Source organism: Dendrobates tinctorius, unplaced genomic scaffold (assembly GCF_039654945.1).
Source record: "Dendrobates tinctorius isolate UK_male_01 unplaced genomic scaffold, ASM3965494v1 ptg000035l, whole genome shotgun sequence".
In the NCBI taxonomy this organism is placed as follows: domain Eukaryota; kingdom Metazoa; phylum Chordata; class Amphibia; order Anura; family Dendrobatidae; genus Dendrobates; species Dendrobates tinctorius.
Genome location: NW_027361703.1, coordinates 46,486,510 through 46,491,108, shown reverse-complemented (window position 1 = coordinate 46,491,108; position 4,599 = coordinate 46,486,510). Strand labels below are relative to the sequence as shown.

General features: G+C 46.2%; 1 long non-coding RNA gene across 1 annotated transcript; it reads right to left on the bottom strand.

Annotated features, from left to right (window-relative positions):
- Positions 1 to 2,692: 2,692 nt before the first annotated feature.
- LOC141087723 (uncharacterized) lies at positions 2,693 to 4,152 on the bottom strand. The gene is made up of 3 exons (XR_012231715.1): positions 3,905 to 4,152; positions 3,667 to 3,723; positions 2,693 to 3,004 (listed from the first exon to the last, which is right to left on the bottom strand). It is a non-coding gene; the product is annotated as an uncharacterized lncRNA (long non-coding RNA).
- Positions 4,153 to 4,599: the final 447 nt, after the last annotated feature.

Genomic DNA, 4,599 nt, shown 5'->3' with positions numbered 1-4,599 from the left:
GGCAAGAGAAGAAGGTCTGTTTAGCCAATGGCTTGGAGGGGCCAATGTCCGCCCTAACTAGGGAATCCCTGAGGTTCTGGGGACGTTTATGACAAATCAGGGGCCGAGACAGAAACTCCGGGACAGTGGGATATGCTAGACGAAGTAATGGCCAATGTTTGAAAATGACGCCATTAATAAGAGGGCTGAATGGGTGGTAGGTACTGACAAAAGGAATGCTCTTGCGGCTCTGAGAGTCAGGGGTTGGAGTGAGGGTCTGAGGTTTTGCATAAGATGGATAGCCTCTTGCTAGAAATTTTTTATCCATGTCGATGTGTCGTGTGTCCCTGGTGGAGGAATCTGACACGATCCGGTCGACACGGCAGTGCTGGGAGTGAGGGAGGGATCTCTTGATGTGTCGCGGGTGACAGCTGGAGTATAGGAGAAGGCTGTTTCTGTCTGTTGGTTTTGTGTACAAGTCCGTCGAGAGGGTATGATCGGCGTTAATAATAACAGTAGTATCAAGGAAATTGATGGAATGGTCACTATGATGAAGGGTGAACGAGATATTGTCAGTGGCGTTATTGATGTCGGAGAAGAAGGAAGTGAGTGATGTAATGTCACCTGTCCAGATGAGAAAAATATCATCTATGTAGCGTTTCCACAATGCTACCTGATTCTCGAATAATGGATGAGGGTAGATATGGTTATGCTCAAAAAAGTCCATGTAGATATTGGCATAGGGGGGCGCGACATTGGATCCCATCGCGGTCCCTCTACACTGCAGAAAGAATTGATCTTCAAAGAGGAAAAAATTCTTAGTAAGGACCACCTCAAGCATATCCAAACAGAAATCTTTCTTGGGAGGGGAAAGGTCCATGTAAGTATCCAGGAACTTGTCAACTGCATGGAGGCCTTCGTGATGGTTAATACTGGTGTACAAACTTGAGACATCCAGGGTAACTAGCAAGCAATTGGAAGGGACGCTTGTGATGGATCTAATAATGGTCAGGAAGTGATTGGTATCCTTCAGGTACGAGGCAATTTTGGGGATATGAGGAGTAAATATTTTCTCCAGAGTAATGGAGATGGGTGAAAATAATGAATCGGTGGACGCGACTATGGGACGGCCGGGTGGAGAAGTCAAATTCTTATGGATCTTGGGAAGTGTGTAGAAAACAGGGGTAATGGGATGGTTATTAATCAGAAATTCACAGAGTTTATCGTCGATGGTGGCTTTTTGTTTGTACATTTTTACTTTCTCTTGTATAAGAGTGGAGATGTGGGATGTGGGATCACGGGGTAATGGGCGGTAAGTACTGGTATCGCCAAGTTGTTGGCGGATCTCATCGATGTAATAGGTCCTGTCAAGGACCACAATTGCTCCACCTTTGTCAGCCGGTTTAATCACAATATTCTTGTAGCCTTTGAGGGAGATCAAGGCCCTGCGTTCATCGGGGGTCATGTTACTCTTGATGTGGAAAGTGCCCTTGTTGATATCAGCTGTGAGGGTGTGAATATCCCTGGAGACTAAGCTGATAAAAGTTTCAACAGGATGATAGTAGGGTGGTGGTTGATAACTGCTAGGGATCCTAAGGTTAAGGCCCGTAAGTGTAAACCCCATAGGGGATGCAGATGTCACAGATGTGGTAGATGTTCGGTCAATGTCAGGGGCTTTTGTGGCAAAATGTGCTTTTAAGCGAAGGTTTCTAAAAAACCTGTTCAGATCGCGTTCTAAGTTGAAGGTGTTAAAGGAGGGGGTTGGACAAAAGGAGAGACCCTTCTGTAGGACCTGGGTCTTGAGGGGGGAAAGGGTTTGACTTGATATGTTGTAGACAATATTGTCCCTACCTGGGAGCGGGTGGTCACTCGATCTGGACGTCCCCCGGTGTTTCTGACCCCTCCTCGTCGGTTTTTGCCAGGGCCTCTCGGGCCTAAAAAAGACTGAGAATCTGTGGAAAAATGATCGCTGTCGGATCCGGAGGAGGGACCATCTCCACGACGGAAGTTGCGAGAAGGAGCGGACGAATGCCATCGATAGACTCGATTCTTAAGATAATCTTCCTGATCCCGTAGGAATTTGTCACGTTTGCGAACCTGAAGAGTGTCCCTGTATTCGGAGAGTGTGGAGTTACACTTGTTCTTGAGTTCTTCGAAGGCCGTAGCATTCAGCGTTTGAGAGAGTTGTGTCTCGATGTTCTTGATATTTGTGTCAATGCTGATCAGTTCCCTTTGCAAGTGGTCAATTGTAAGAAGAATAATGTCAAAAGAGCATTTATTGAGAATACTCTCAAATGATTTACAATACTCAGAGTTGTCTGAGAACAATGTAGGCCTTAGGGAGACTCTGAGCCCCCTCGGTATTCTCTGGTTCCTATAATACTCAGCCAAAGTGGCTGCGTGTAGTTCAAGGGCCGTGTTCCTCTTAGTTTCCCTCAGGTAGTCCCGGGTACGGATCTCATCTGAAGGACCAGTGAGGAACTGAGTCCTAGTGGTCACCTTGGATAAAATACTGGCGGCTTGTTCATCACTAAAGGAGAGGACAGGTGCCGACATGAGATAAATAGGTACGGTGGGGGCACCGGAAAAAATATGTAATACAAAAGTATGGAAATACCAGGCTCTACCACCCGTAGATGGAGGTGCTCAGGGGGTAAAAAGACATATATACGTAATGAAGTAAACCCCGGCACTCAAAATGAGGACAAAGGAATGAATGCAAAAGTGAATTTATTGACACACTGCAAAGGGAACCTAACCAGAGCAACAACACCAACGTTTCGGCATAAAGCCTTTCTCAAGGTAGTTGCCTGAAAGGTGTGAACAAATAACAATGGTGGTGAGTGCATGTATATACACGTGATACATAGAGTGAATATATATACAAATATAATACAAATGTACAAAAGAAATACAATGCGAGCGGAACATACATTACTGGTTACAATGAAGAGACACGGGTCACATAGGACGACCGGAAATTTTCACAAGAGGAGGTAAGGTTCCATATATTTCACAGAGTGTGCTTCATAGTAGCATGTAAAAGAAAGGTTCAACATAAGTAGGCATATGTACCAAAGAGAACAATATTAATAAGGGCACAGATAGTGGAACAGCCAGAGATAATGTCCGTAATGGAGGGAAAGGAAAGGAAGAAAAAAAGGAAAGGGAGAAAAAACAAAGAAAAAGAAGGAGGAGAATGGGAAAAAGGGAAGAAAGGAGGGAAAGAAAGAGGGGGAAAAAAGAAAGGGGAGGAAAAAGGAAAGAAAGAGAAAAAGAAAAAAAGAAAGAAAAAAAGAAGAAAAAAAGGAGAAAAAAAGGAGAAAAAAAAAAAGAAGAAAAAAAAAAAAAGGGAGGAAGAAAGAAAGAAAGAAAGAAAAAAAGAAAGAAAAGAAGAGAGAAAAGAAAGAGAAGGGAAAGAAGGAAAGAAAGAGAAAGAGAAGGGAAGAGAAATAAGAGGAAGAAAATAGGGAGGGAAGAGAAAAGAGGAACAGAGGAGGAGGGAGAGAAAGGAAAAGAAGGGGGGGGGAAAGGGGGGGAAAGGAAAAAAACAAAGAAAAAGCAAGGAGAGAGAAAAGAAAGGAAGGGAGGAAAGAGAGAGAAAAAAAAGAAGAAGAAGAGGAGGAGGGAGAGGAGGAACACGGCAGATGAGTACACTGGAGAGCCTCAGGAGATTAGGGCACATACCGTAAGTGGAGGAGTGACAGGGTCACTATATGAGAAGAGTGGAAGGTGGGTGGACGCCTGAAAAAGTAAACAGGTTTAGTCAGCTGGAGAATGAAATAGGTAAACAGGTTTAGTCAGCGCGGTAGCGCGCGGTGAAGCGCAGAAGGACGCGCATGGGGAAGAGGCCATGTCTATAGAGCACAGAAGCAATAGTAATAGGGCGGTCAGTAGGGGGGGTGGAGTTTATCTGCCGAATTACCTGTGAAGGTGCGTGAATAGGGGTGTACCGCTGAAAAGAAGTTGTGCAGGTGGGGTTCAATGATGTGAAATCTAAAAGGGAAAAAAAGGAGAAAGGGTTAAAATCCTGCAAAAAAAGGGAAAACTTGGCAAGAGGGGAAGAAAGACCGCATGGGTATACGTACGAGTATCCCCACATGTGTGTGTACGTGTGCACACACAAATCTGTACATGTGACGGCGTCTACATATATGAGTACCCAGGCCAACATAAATTAATGACGCCCCCCGGTGATTTATCTATACCCTTTGCTCGGTTGGTCCTTTCTCATTCCGATTGCCTTGTATACGGGACTAGAGTTGAGCGATACCGTCCGATACTTCAAAGTATCGTATCGGATGGTATCGGCCGATCTTTAAAAAAAGTATCGGTATCGCCGATTCCGATACCGGAAGTCCCATTCAAGTCTATGGGACTTCCGGTATCGGAATAAGAAAAACCCTTTCCTGCCCTTGTACAGCCTCTCTGGGGTCTGTACGGGCCTTTCGGGGGGCTGTGCCGGCCTGCCAGGGGGTCTGTGCAGGCTCCGGTGGTCTGTGCCGGCCTGCCGGTGGTCTGTGCAGGCTCCGGGGGGCTGTGCCGGCCTGCCGGGGGGCTGTGCCGGCCTGCCGGGGGGCTGTGCCGGCTCCGGGGGGCTGTGCCGGCCTGCCGGGGGGC